The 14394-nt window shown below is 35.6% G+C and overlaps 1 protein-coding gene across 4 annotated transcripts in view; it reads right to left on the bottom strand.

Annotated features, from left to right (window-relative positions):
• KCNIP4 (potassium voltage-gated channel interacting protein 4) overlaps nucleotides 1-14394 on the bottom strand; it is a 403843-nt gene that overhangs the window by 144302 nt on the left and 245147 nt on the right. Inside the window, exon 1 of one of the 4 annotated variants that reach the window (XM_071556710.1) lies at nucleotides 10862-10932. The exons of the other annotated variants lie outside the window; for them this stretch is intronic. The gene's annotated coding sequence lies outside the window, so the exon portion shown is untranslated. Of the gene's footprint in view, nucleotides 1-10861; nucleotides 10933-14394 lie in introns of those variants that run through there. 4 annotated transcript variants of the gene reach the window in all.

Below are 14394 nucleotides of genomic sequence, written 5' to 3'. Positions count from 1 at the left end.
TATTTTTTAAATAAAATATTTCCAAGTGATACTTCTGGTTGCATCATTCCAAAAAGCTTACAAAACTATCCATTTTCCAGGAGCTTGACAGTAGCTAATATGATGTTCTTACCTACGTTTTCATTAGTTAATTGAGCTTAACACCAGGGAGAAAATATTAAGATTTTACAGAAAATATAGTACGGGAAAGTTGTGGAAGAGTAGAAGGTGCTTTGGCTGCATAATCAAACCTTTTTAGAAAGATTAGGTTTTCACCTAAAAAAAGAAAGGTAATCTTATGCTGAAAAAAAGAATTAAGAAAAAATCTTTTACCTTGAGGAGTTCTTACTGTAGTAGAGTCAGTAAGTCTGAAGATAAAGCATGCAAAACTTGCAAGGGGAATTCTACGGGCTGAGCTGTGTGGTAGGAAGTCATAATAATCTCTGAATAAGGTCAGACCAGGATATCTCTGCAACGTAAAAAATTATGCCCTGCTAATCTCCTGAATACTTCAAAATAAAACAGTGGTATGGGGACAAAAAGAGCCAACTAAAATAAACCTCCAGCCTTAGGGAGTTTTTAATATTTCACATCAATCAGATGAGTACCAACTATTTAAATAATTAAGAAGAATTAGTTATCAGTTCCAAGATTTTTACATATAACACTGCAGAACTCATGATTGGTACTATATCTGATGTTACTATATCTTCAGCATTGGTTAATTTAAAATGTCTGATTTAGAAGCAGTAAGAGACTAAAGTGAGGTTTGTTGGGGGTTTTTTGATGTTTTTTGGGTTTTTTTTTCCCCTTGTTAAAATCTTTAATGAATTAAAGGCATGAAACTTTGATGGTCAACGGGAATTTTATTGAATTTATTGTTCTAAATATTTGAACTTACTGATATATTTTGCAATTATCCATTTTGTCTTCAAGGATTTTCTTCAAATTAATGAGTGATCAAATATCAACTTTTAAAAAGCTACTATAAAATCTTTATTGACTAATCAAAATGAGTAATTAAGGTCACAAGAGAAGAATTACTTCATAAACCAATGTATTAACAAATTATTATTTTACATCCCAAATGAAGACATCACACTATAAATCAATCTCAGGGTCAACAGAAGAATGAATTACATAATGTTAATTCAGCATAAAAAAATTGTTTTCCTTTAATCTAAAATCCCAGACAGTATTCTAGCCAGAACAGTAATCCTGACCTAAAGGACACACGTTGCTTTTCTAATTCTTTTGCTCAGGTGAGGTTTCTCAGAGCAAGCAGTGCAATCAATTTAGCTGGCCTTAAAGAGCCCAAAATAGCTATTCTAGCTCACACTTCAGTATTTTCTCCTCACATTTCTGCTCAAGAGTGAGTATTCTCTTCTTGCTCCCCTTTGTAACACTGCAACACTAATCATGTACAAGGGCCTCATCTGGGGTGACAAATAAACTGCTCCTGAAGTACAATATGTCAGATTCCAGTAACCCTTCTTTAATGATGATAAAGGATTTTCAAGTGTCAATTGTGAGACTTCTGAGACATATTCAAAGTGTGACATAATTTGTGTACATATATTTCCATAGGTGGTTGTCAGATCAAAGACACTGTCTTAATAAAAACCCCACAAAACAACAAACCTAAACAAATTGGGTGATATTCTTGATGGACACCTGTCCTGACACACAAATTACAGGAGTTGAAAGTAATGTCAAGGGTTAACCAGGTAGCATCACTATTTATTTCTTCTCAGTAGTTTCCTGAATGTTCTGATAAATGTATGGATTGGCTATTTTATGGAGTATTTATGTATGGAGTGCCTTGGTTTTGTACAGAATTTATATTAAAAAAATAATCTATGGAAATAGACACAGGACATCATCTACATTTAAGTATGTTACAACATGAAATGTGTTGTTTTGGGTAAAGATCCAATTTTCACTGGTTCTTCATTGCTGGTAAAAGCAGTCTTTCAGTAAGCAGTGTTGTAGGATTCTATTTCCCCCGTTTCATATTCTCAGCTTTTGCAGTAAGGCTTCTTTGTTCTCATAACCAGTACTGGCAGTTGTAGGTAACTCAAAGGTTCACAGGGACTACGGAGGGGGGGGGGGGGGGGAGCGCGGGGATCACATTTAGACAAGAAGAGGAAGGTGGGCATGATGCCTGGTCCAAACAGCTTACAATTTAGATGTTATACTTGACCTCCGGCAACTGTTTTGCTCCAGCAGCTGTGCAATGTGCAGCACTGCTAATCCAGCCACAGCAGGGCAGCTGTTCTCCGACAGCAAACAATCCCAGTCACAGTTCACTTCTCAAGTGAAACCACACAAAAACAATTTTCCAGCATCACAGATTCCAATTACTTTTTGCAGCACATCTGTGTAGGTCAAACTCACCTACCTCTGACTCTGCTGCACATAACCCTGTAAAATTCAGTCATGCTGAGAAATGTATGCAGATTAAAAAAAATGTAAAAGCAAAAAGAAACAGTGAAAGTATTATAAAAGCAGATTACTACAGTAGAGGTCACATCTGACTTGCCAGACAGTTACTCAAACATCATGCAGTTATGTCACAAAAGACAAGCCTTCCTTCCTAAAGGGCAGCTCTGAAGATGTTTTGCAGTTGTTTTCAAAGGAGGAGTTAAAATATTCAGTAAAATAAGAAATACCTAGGAAATCAACTCCTAGACTCTTTTAATTGAGTTTCCAAAAAATATTGCTGTAGGTGTAGTTGTTTTAGCTCTTGTGGATTTGCACAGTCTGTAATGCTTCTGATTTTGTAAGAAAACAAACAAAACCATTCTAGACATTTTCTCAGAACATGAAATAGATTAAATTCTTTCTGATATAAAAAGCATCAAAACTGTGGAAAAAGTTTGGAGACTATAAAGGCTGCTATCTTTGCCTTGGAATCTTGCTGGCTTGGTTAAAAAACCAAACCAAACCAAAACCAAACGCAAACAAATAACCCAGTCAGAACAAAGTTTTCTAAGTACAGTTTTAAAGAAATAGTATCTTTGGCAGTTTGTAAACCCCCCCATCCCACCCCCCCAGTGAGCAAGCTTGCTTTTCCAGCATTAAGAGATTGTTCATACATCCTTCGAAGGAGTAATACATCCCTAAACCTTAGGCTTCATCATTGTCATTACAATACCTAATCAGAGCCAAGAACCATTTAGAGTAAACTTTTCTACAGAAATTGGTTTTGTATTCCTTGTGGTTATAGATGGAATATTTTGTTAAAAAGTATTGATTAGCACAATTTTGAAGTGCAGTGCTTTCAGAAATACAGGATTAATTGGAAACAAGATTCACTAGCAATCATGTTTAGTTTTTTTAAATATGAAAAAAAGAAAATGTCAAAACATGAGAAAACCATGGTGCAAACAAGTTTCATGTGGACCTTTTACACGTAAAACAGTTGCAATTTTAATCTGAAATATTTCTACATACTTTTGAGCCACAAACCACCCATTTTCTGTATCCATGATGAGCACTGAAGCCTGTGAAACTGGAGGCTTTCCATACTAAACTGGTCAAAAGTTCAAGACAAAACAAAGTTGTACTTTGTGGATTATACAGTTATGTTGTGGAACTCCTTGCCAAGGAGAGTCATACAGCTCAAAAAGCTACAAGAAAAATATGAGAAGAAAACAAAAACAAAAATAAATGAAAACCAACCAACCAAAACAAACCCTCCAGACATATTAAATGCAGAGAGGTGGTATCTTTTGACTTCAGAAATCCCCAAGATACACATTGTTTGGTGCTGAAATATGGAGAAAGCACCAGTAAGATGATTATGTTCTTTCACACCTTCCTTAAATACTGTCAAAGCCACTCACAGAGACTGGATTCAAAGTTACAGAATTCTTTTACATCAACTCCTCTAATACTCTAAAGCAAAATCAAAGCAAAGCTAAAACCAGAACTGGAAAATACATTAAATTATTGTTTTCTACTCATTATGTGTTCACAACAGGGTGGTAAAAGTTAAAGATATTGCAAGTTTAATTTCAAAAAGCAGAAAATATGTATTTTATGTAACTGAGAAAATGAGGATCCACTTGTGGAAAAGACAGGTAACACCTGTAGTCAGGTCATATTTGTAATCTCAGTTTAACCTTTTTAACTTAAGCTTCTCATCAAATTTTCCTGTTTTCAGATGATCTCTTTACTAGCTCCAAATTTCCTACAGGGGAAAAATACCCAACTTCTACTTGGTTTAAGTCCTCACCTTTCTAATCTGACTTCTCCCATGGTATTGACTTTTGAAAAAAGTATTCTGAAGGGTTAAGCAATTTTGAGAATACAAAAGCATCTCTCCTAATCAGGAATAGATGTGAAGAGTCAAAAATAAGACAGAGTGAAAAGACACTGGTGATCTATAGGACATTATTAAGACTGCCTAGCTTAGTTGTCACGACAAATTTGACATGTAAATTCAAGACACTAATTAGTCTTTACACTGCAAAAGAGCTGATTAAGTGGTTCACTGTGCTAAAAGGGTAATGCCGTTCCTCCTCCTCCCCTCCCTGTGTGATCCTACCTGCTCTCTTATTATCTCTGGGACTTGCCTGTCTGCACAGTAAACTTATTTAACCATCAACACAAAGAGGGTGGGGAAGGGTGGCAGAGAGGAGAAAAAAATATCACTTTCTATGCTGAGGTAGTTTTTCTGCAGGTTACTGAACTGATCTGGTTGTGCACATGAACAGAACAGAACCAGCAAGAACATGTGGTGGGATTATATGGCCAGAAACAGAGGGGAGAGGAGGCACTGCTGGATGGTGAGGCTGGCAGATTGGACCCTTACCCACAGGGCATAGATATCCCAGCTCCTTGCAACCCAAACAAAAAAAGCACTTACTATGATATTTAAGTCACTCTATGCATTTTATATATCATATATTCTAGGATTTAATCATAGTATAGTTTGGGTTAGAAGGAGCCTTTAAAGGTCAAGTACTGCAATCTGCCTGCACAGACCAGGGCCATCTTCAACTAGAACTGATTGTTTAGAACCCCATCCAGCCTGACCTTGAATGTTTACAGGGATGGGGCATCGACCACATACCTCTCAGGGCAGCTTGTTCCAGTGATTCACCACTCTCATTGTAAAAAATGCCCTTTTTTCTTATTTTTAGTATAAACAGATCCTCTTTCCTTTTAACACCATCACCCCTTGTGCTATTGCAACAGGCCTTGCTAAAATATAGATGAGTCTCATCTCTGCTAGAATGATTATAAAAAAAATTACATTTTTGACTATACAATTATAAAGACTCCATCGAAGAGTCGAGAAGACATATTTTAGAGATGTTTGAACAGTAGATTCAGTAGGGAGGGGGAGTTCATATCCAAGAGCTCATATAAGCACATGACTGACAGAGAGCGGAATTTTGGCATGTATAGTGAAGTGAGTCAGTACAGTCACTGAGAATACCTAAATAACTCCCTAAAACAAGTGAAATAAAACCAATAAATAAAGGTACACCACGTTGAAACATATTCTTACTTGAATTACTTGCAAATACATATAAATTAAAATAAGAATTAACCATTACCTTAATAATCTGGTGGATTTAATAAAATTATTTGGGATGATTTTTCCCCTCACACTATTTTTAATATTGGCAATGTAAAGTTTATTCTGTTATCAAATCTATTTTTACTTTTCCATATATACATAAAATGAAATGTTTAGTAATATCTTAGAAAGGTTCATAGTTTGGGGCACAAAAATCTTCTTAAAAAACGGTTCCTTCACAGTTCTAGTTTCTCACCTAAAGATCTTCTCCAAGACAGTTTTGTACTTAACACTTGCCGTGCAAAATGTAAAAAATCCTTCAAATTCATATTACACAATTAAGGAAAAATAGATTGGAAAATAGAAAGCCAAGCAGCCATAGTGCAGGGAAGGTCGTGATTCACAGACTGAACTAACACTGTACAAACTGACCCTGCTCTGTCAAGTGTGATGAGCTGCAGGAGAACTCTCCACTGTATTACTCTGACAAGTTTTAGTCAAATAAAGACACACATAAAATTAGGCCAATCTGAGAGTATGACAAGAAACTTAATAAGCTTAGAAAATGTGATTGTAAGGAAGGGCTGGGCTTAAAGAAAGAAAAAGGGTGAAGATATATGGGTACCATATTCAAATGTCTGAAATTATATTACAAAAAAGAATGAAACATTGCACGGTTTCCACATCTAAGGCAGTATGAAAAGTAATTGGCTAATTAATATACCATAAGGAAAACACATAAACCAGGGAAAGTGTTGAATTATGAGCAAGAATGATTCTGAAAAATAGATATTATTCTTGATTCTCATCTGTGCAGCCTTGAAACTAAAAAAGAATCCCATCTGCCTTTCTTGACACTGACTCCAGTCACACACTTCTGATTGTTCTAAGGCCATACGTGGTTAGAACGTAGAGTTACTTCAAGAAAGCTGGAAGAATTGAGGAAGGGTGGGGAAATCCCAACTTTTTCATAAGGAAAAACATAAATTACAAAAAGAAGAGCATACAGTATATATTGTTCTCTACATTAAAGAAATTGCATTTCTAGCTGAGTAATAAAAGAGAAATTCTAGGTGGTTCTCATCTCACATGGGAAACTAAGCTTCATGTCCAATATATTGGAAGGAAATATATTGCAATATATTACATTTTCCAAAAAATCTTTGCTGTCTTCCAAAAAGAATCAATAAGCCATAGACATTTTTATTAACTTTTTTATCATGCTGCTCTTCACAGAGACTGCTATTCTCTTTTCAATTTCAGTGGCAAAGCAGACTTCAAGCTAAATTTAATGCATAACAAAATCCACAAAACTGTAACTTTACACATTTTTTCATAATAATATACATATGCCCATGTGTACATATATAAAATATATGTATGTAAATATATATTTATGTGTGTGTATATATATACATGCAGGGGGGTAGGTGTGTGGCTGGGTGGGTTCGTTCAATGGTCATGCTGAGAATCAGTTTCAGCTCAGAACTCCAACTTAAAATCCAGGAACAGTTTTAATGTTGGATGATAAGCACCAGCTTGTTTTCTCCAGAGATAAACACACTTTCTACACTAGAGAGAAAAGAAAGAGTCATGAAGTAAACAGTTCTTCCATCCTAGCCACGCGCTTTGCACTTGGGAATGATGAATGTATGCATGATAAGTCATTACATTACATACTGGAGAAAAAAGAAATCATGGAGGTAGCAGACTCCAAACTCTAATGAAAGTTTGCATATTGTCATAGGATTTGCACTATTTCTATAGAATCACAGAATGGTTTAGGTTGGAAGGGACATTAAAGATCATCTACTTCCAACCCCCCTGTCATGGGTGAGGACAACTTCCACTAGACCCTGTTGATGAGAGCTCCATCCAGCCTGGCCTTGATCACTTCCAGGCATCAGGTATCCACAACCTCTCTGGGCAACCTGTTCCAGTGTCTCACCACCCTTATAGTGAAGAACTTCTTCAGGTATCTAATCTAAATTACTCTCTTTCAGTTCAAAGCCATTATCTATTGTTCTATCGCTATATACCCTTGAAAAAACTCTCTCTTCAGCTTTCAGCTCACTGAAGCCTTTGTAGGACTGACTATATTTGTTTCATCCCAAACCAGTTTATAATTCTTCATTAAAAGGTAAAATAAAAATTAAGAAGTTCTAAGGTCTCTGCAACTGTAACAACCACTTACTTCTAGTCTTCTTTTATTTCTGCATGCTCAAATTTTAAAATACTCTATTGCCTCTGTAGACATTATTTTTTCATGAATGATGGACATGTGTATATTTGACCAAAAAGTCAAACCTAAGGAGCAAGATTATTCTTAGCTCTCTGTGGCTATCCAAGAAGATTAAGTGGATTTATTCAGAAGAAAGACACAGCTGTAGCTCGGACACCAGTTCCGTCAGGAGAAGACAGAGAGCCCAGAGGAAAGTGCACCACTGCCCTCATATAAGTTCTTAAGTAGGTCTATGGCCTTACACCTTCCAAGATAACAGCTGTATATTTCTAAGACTGATGTAGAAGAAAAGCCTTTTGATTTTTCCTAAGGGCACAACCCAGTTCCAAAACTAACATTAAGTTGTGATGTCACCCAGTATTTACTTCACTGAGTATTAAGGCATTTTTATTCCCTTTCTGAGTGATTAACAGAGAAATCATTAATTGTGAAGGACAGTAAGTTACACACCTGAGCCCAGGATTACAGAACCACCACATCTGTCATTGACACACATGATGAGAATGTTTTACTAATTTTAAAATACTTTTCTAAGGTTGCCCAAAGCATTAGTAAATAGTTCCAGGAACACAACAACAACCACCCCGTCAAGAACATGAAACAGCATAGCTAAATGACTAAGAAGAATGGCAAATGAACTGTAACAAATCTGATTCCATTTGAGGTTGAATGTGAGACTGCTGATCATCTTTTGAAGGGATCAGACTAATTGTCTGGTTTGCAATATATTACTCTCTGTGTATCCAGAAGGGCAAAGAATTCTTTAAAAATGAAGGTCTAATCTTAGAGTAATTTCTCCAAAGAGGAAAATAAGCACCTTTTAGGTTTTCCTTACATGAAATAAGAGTGCGGCTTGTTCAAAACAGACAGTGATTAGTGCAAATTAATACCCCAACCTAAATTGTCAGATCCTGTATAATTTAGCATACTCCATAACAGAGTATAATTCTTATTTCTTTTTGCTATAAATGCTAAATGCTGCACATCTTGGAGGTTTTCAGACAACAACATGCCCCTTGCCAGTAGACATTTTTCTGGGATTCTAAAACTCCACACTGAATAAACAGCACAGCACATGATGTGTTAGCAACATCCCCAACATTCTAATCACAAAGGGTTGACTTCTTTTTTTTTTTCTTGAAATCTAAGCTAGAAGTCTTTTCTTTGTTCTTCACAAACCAAACATTTTACTGGGGAAAAAAAACCCAGTACTCTTCATATATAATTAAACAGCCAAAATTAGAAATTCTGAGGCTACTTCTTTCTGATAGACAGTGTCCATCTCAGATCCACTGCCAACTCTTTGCTACACTCTTGGCAGACAACTTTGCACACTGTCTTGGCAAGAACGGTGGGAATAGAGACACTTTCTTGTAGTCCTTTGATCTGTTAACTTTTCTAGCAAAACAAATTTTAACTCTTCATTGGACACAAGGTACAATATCTCTAAAAACTCTTTCATTGTGTAAATCAAGTTTTGTATATAAGATTGAAACAATTTTAATATAAAACATGTTAATATGAAAAAAATTTAATATTCAGTATATAATGACTTCTCTCAGCTGATCAGTCACAAAAAACATTTATAGAACTGATAGTGCAACAAAATGAATTTTGAAATGCTTCTAGAACGGTGTTACTTAATCTAAGCATATTTTTACTTGGCAATTACAATATAGCAAGAGAATACACACTTCCAGATAAGACCTCAGCTGAAACTGACAATTTAAGAAGGCATAATCTGCTTATAGTTTACATACTAAGCAAAACAATATAAACAATTTAAACAGATATTAAACTATCAGCAGAACCCTTGCTCCACTCTAATTAAATCCTTTTTAAGCAGATTTAAATTTATTTAGAACAGTCTGAGCATGTAAACAAATTTTCAGATATTTTAACACATCAAAGCAGTACATCTAGTCTTATACATGCCATTAAAAAGATCTAAATTTTCACCTTTAGAACTACTGAAAAGTAGAATAACTTCCCTGCAAAATTTGATAAAGATGCAAATTCTTGGACTATTTCTAGTTCACATATACCCAGCTACAGCACAGTAAGTTATTCCTCCTCCCTCCCACAGCTCCACCATCAACACTCTACGCAGCCTAGCTTCTTAATCAGTAGCTTGGCTTCCTTTTCAACAAATGGTTTCTGTGCCACAATAACCCAAATTATTTCCCTAGATTAAATTACTGAGAATATTTCTTCCAAAGCCTGAGACTCGAAACCCACATTTCTCTTCTGTTCAGCATCTGGTGCATTTTGAGACCCGGGGAAGGTTTTTAAACCTTTCTGAGATAAAATCAATTGCTTTTGTCTCCACCAAGACAACTCACACAAAGCCACTGAATCTCACTGAACATTTAGATAGGTTCACTGAGTCAAAGTTTAGCTGAACAGTCCAACACTAAGCACTTAAAAGAAAAATATTGCCAATTCTGCCTTTCCTCAGGGCTCAAGGCACTAGAAGGATGCCATAGAGATGGCTACAGACTAAACAGCTGAACCTCACGCATAAAAATTGCTTTTTTAAAAGGTAATACAGAGATTACTTCTTTTATTTCTCATGGGAGATTTAGTCCATCCCACCCTTACCTAATACATATTAGCTTAAGCAACTAAATTTGAGAAACTATGGCCATGACTCCCTGACACCCGATCCCCCCAGATCTTGAAAGCTCAGCAGGTTCAGCCCCAGTCAGTACTTGGATGGGAGACATCCTGGGAATACCAGGGGCTGTAAGTTCTGGTCCCGAGGACTTCACTGTCACTGTCCAAGCTTGATCAGCCGTGGGAGATGAACCTTAGGACTTAAATGGTGGGGCCAGTTCTGTGCATGCTGTGCCTCACCCAAAAAACCCACTGTGCAAGCTTGAAGGGTTCACCCACATGGGAAAAGCCCTTGACAAAAAAATCTTAATTCACAAAGCCTGGCCATGATGATGAGATTTGAGAGAGGTAGTCTCATCTTTCTGTCTGCAGCAAAAATTCAATCCTATTTCACCCATTTTCTAGAAAAAAGACAACTTCTGTACCACTCAGCAAACATCTGGTCCAGCCACAGACCAGCCAAGACTGGCAAATTCACCAGTTTCACTCACCTCTGACACTGAAGGACACTTCTCTGCTTGAACAAGTGTTCTGCTCATATGTAGCACTGTGCCTGACTGAAAGCAGCCTCTCCTCTACAGAGAATTCCAGAGCCACTAAAGCCACCAGACGAAAGCCTATGAGCCACAACCCACAGCTCAGGTGCAAACCAGTAAAAATTATAATGAAATGAGAAACAGGTGCCCCTGATCTGTCCCCTGATACACCTGTTGGCTCTCAGGGTTGTCTGTTTCAGACAGCACAAATGAAAAGATTTTAGAGCAACACTTGCATTTTTATTTCTTAACAATCACTCGTAAAATAAGAGTCATTAGATTGTAAGAGTAATAGAGAGCAAAAGCCTTTCCTTTTTCTCATTGCATGGAAGGTTCTGGAATATTTCTTTAAAACTTTTTTCGGCACTTTAATTCCAATTCAGTATTGGTCTGATGGATTCCCACTGATGTCTATGACTTCAAGAAATACATAGTTGGCCCAAGAATATTTCTAGATGTTTATACTAGAAATGTTTAAAAGTTTTTCAAAGCCTTCTCTAAACTTCTCTGTATTCTTTCTTCTCATATTCTACCTGTAATACAGATTGCTTCGAAAAGCATTATTTTTTCTTTTTTTGTTATCTATTTTTCTGATTAGAACTATCACTTATGATTCTGTGGTTTGTTTTAACACACAATACACTTTATCAATCCTTTTTTATTAAACTTAAATTTCCTATTCAGTTTCTCTAGAAAAAAAGAAATTCTTGATTTAAAAATTTAAATCTGGAAATGTTTCCCTTATTGAAATTTAATTACAGTAAACAACAGGTTTCTTCTCATATTGCTTCACACTGAAAGCTCCCCCATACTGCTGGTAGTTTCTATTACCCTTCACTGACTTTTTATTTTCCCATTATAAGCACATAGTTTTCCTATTTCCACCAGGTATCTTCTTGTAACATTCTAACAAAGCCATATGAAAACTATGCCTGCACGCTCGGGAACAAGTAACTTCAAATTCTCATTATCCTCCCTTCAACCAATATTTACCAGATGAAGTAGAGAGAAATTCCAAAATGAAATCCTACTACAATTTAGTTTCAATCACATTTTATTTGTAGAATTAAAGTGTATTAAAGAAACATAGATTTGCCTCTTCTTAAATTTGACCTTCAAGTGCAAGATTTAATAGGCTAAAGATTAAAGTAAATCACAGTGGTTTGCTCATTCTTTTGCATTAAGAATAGCTGCAAGGAGGAACTAAAACGTGCAATAAAAACAAGTGACAGAGTTAGTTTGTGAAGGCAGGCTAAGCATTAGAAAGAGTAAGTTATAACCTATTAAAAAGGAAAATATTTATAGTATTCTTTTATATTTTTCTCATCAGCTTTATATGAAATGTAATCTAAAACAGTATTTGTGAGCGGCCTCATGGAGAGTAGAAAAGTCCCAAGCAGTCTATTTACAATATCATAGCTATATTTATTAACAATATATAACTAATAAGAAACATACAATCTACCATTAATTATAGCTAGAATAATTACATACAATAAAAAGTAATACAGATATGAACTATAATAAGCACATTTTTCAACAAGGAGATGCATAATATTATTAGAGTTATTCTCACAGTTCTCTTTCTATTATATTTTTAAAAAAAGTTTAACTAATATTAGAAAAACCCTGTAGAACACTGTCCTTGCATGGAGATACTGATGTTATATCACTTTGATTAACATCTTTCAAAAATATCCAACTACCAAATGACATGTTGAGCTTCTAATCAAAATAACATAATTTCTGACTTTTGGGGCAGTTTTCACAGACTTCATTTATCAGAATGTTGATTTTTTTTTAAACCAAGCTGAAATATGTATTCAGACCAAAAGGACCTTTCAGGTCAAGGAAAAAAAGGTATGAAAATCCTATCAGAGAACTCTGTGAGACGTTTCAGTCACTGAAGAGTATTTGCAAGCAGAGAGCAGGCATGCACACACCACCTCCCTGCAGGCTGAAATTTCCATTTTGGGGGAAACCTCAGAAGTGTCCAGCCAGATGAGAAAGCAAAGAAACAAATAAAAGACAGGGGTGTGCAGGACAAGGCCTTAACACTAGGTGTGGAGAAGTTAATTTTAGGTCCTATACAATTTATTATTTCATCCACACTGAGAAACCCATATAAAGTGTTGAGGCAATCTCTGTTTACAGCCATTGACTTTCTGCCTATCAACTCCTCAACAGGCTCATTTGGTCAAAATAATATTCAACAAAAATAATTAACAAAATTGCTCCACCTAAATGGTAGTGGAGATTTTCAAAGCATCATAGAGCAGTGACTAGTGAGGGCTCCACGGGACATTAATCAGGTGGGGGATGATCAGCATAGCAAGATCTGCATACAGAACCTGTCCAAGGCAGAGGTAGGAGCTCTAGTGCTCAGATATCCTGGCAAGGCAGAAACCGAAATGAAACAGACAACAGCTCTATTTGTTTAAAAAAAATGCCTGAGAAAGAAGAAAATTGAGAAATAAAATAAAAATATGCAGTTTCATGTGTAATTGTCCCCTCATCTGCATTGTTATTTATATCACACTGGATGTGTGTATAAAAATATTGGCATACAGAATTTTGCCCTAGTGGCAGACTGCAGCAAAAGTCAACATTTTAATTTAATCTTCCCTCTGAAGTGAATTTTATTTTTACACTGTATTAATGAATTTGAAATAAAATATTGATTAAAGCTTGAAGGATCAAGAAAGTGATTTCAAAACCATATCGAAAGCTTACAAACGATGCTGAAGAATAACTCCCTGTTAATTCTTTTTGTGCTTAAGACTATCTGCTCCCATTCCGTCATTCAGTCTCTGCTTGGTGGTCCACCATATTTTTCTCCCCTTATCCAATATTTAACATCCTTGTTCATAGTATTTTCCTCACTAAATTCTACAGAGCTGTCTTTCTGCACAAAATTACATGTAAAAATACAATTAATTAAATGAAAGGAAATCCACTGTTAGAATCAACATGATATTTGCACACATCTCATTTTTTTGGATTAACCTCCATTTTAAATATCTTCTTTTGTATGGTTTGCCCTTGCTACTTGTAAAGGCAGTAATCTTGGCCCATCTGGGACTATATCTCATTCTATCATTACATTGTGCCTAGTAAAGCAGAAATCTATTATTGGCTCAATACAAATACTGCCATGACAATGACAGTTAGAAATACCTTTATATTTAATAAAATGTTAAGATAACCTTAATGCACAGCTGATCCATGAAATGGTTATTGTAATTTTTAAAATAATGCTCAAAATAACTGAATAGGAATAAATAAATGGCAAGAATTATAATTTAATCAAAATGAAAACTTCCAATCCTAATTTAAATGAATTGCAGCAAAACAATATGTTAAAAGAATAACACTTAGGTTGCACTATCATGCATTTGTGTAATGAAACATCAGAATGAAATCTCCCACAGAACCCTAAGCTAGGTGCTTTGGGCATGGAGTGTTGATACAATCTTTAATTACAAGAT

This window comes from Pithys albifrons, chromosome 5 (assembly GCF_047495875.1).
Source record: "Pithys albifrons albifrons isolate INPA30051 chromosome 5, PitAlb_v1, whole genome shotgun sequence".
NCBI lineage: Eukaryota > Metazoa > Chordata > Aves > Passeriformes > Thamnophilidae > Pithys > Pithys albifrons.
Note: the sequence above shows the minus strand (reverse complement) of the source record. Positions and strands in the feature narration are given on the sequence as shown.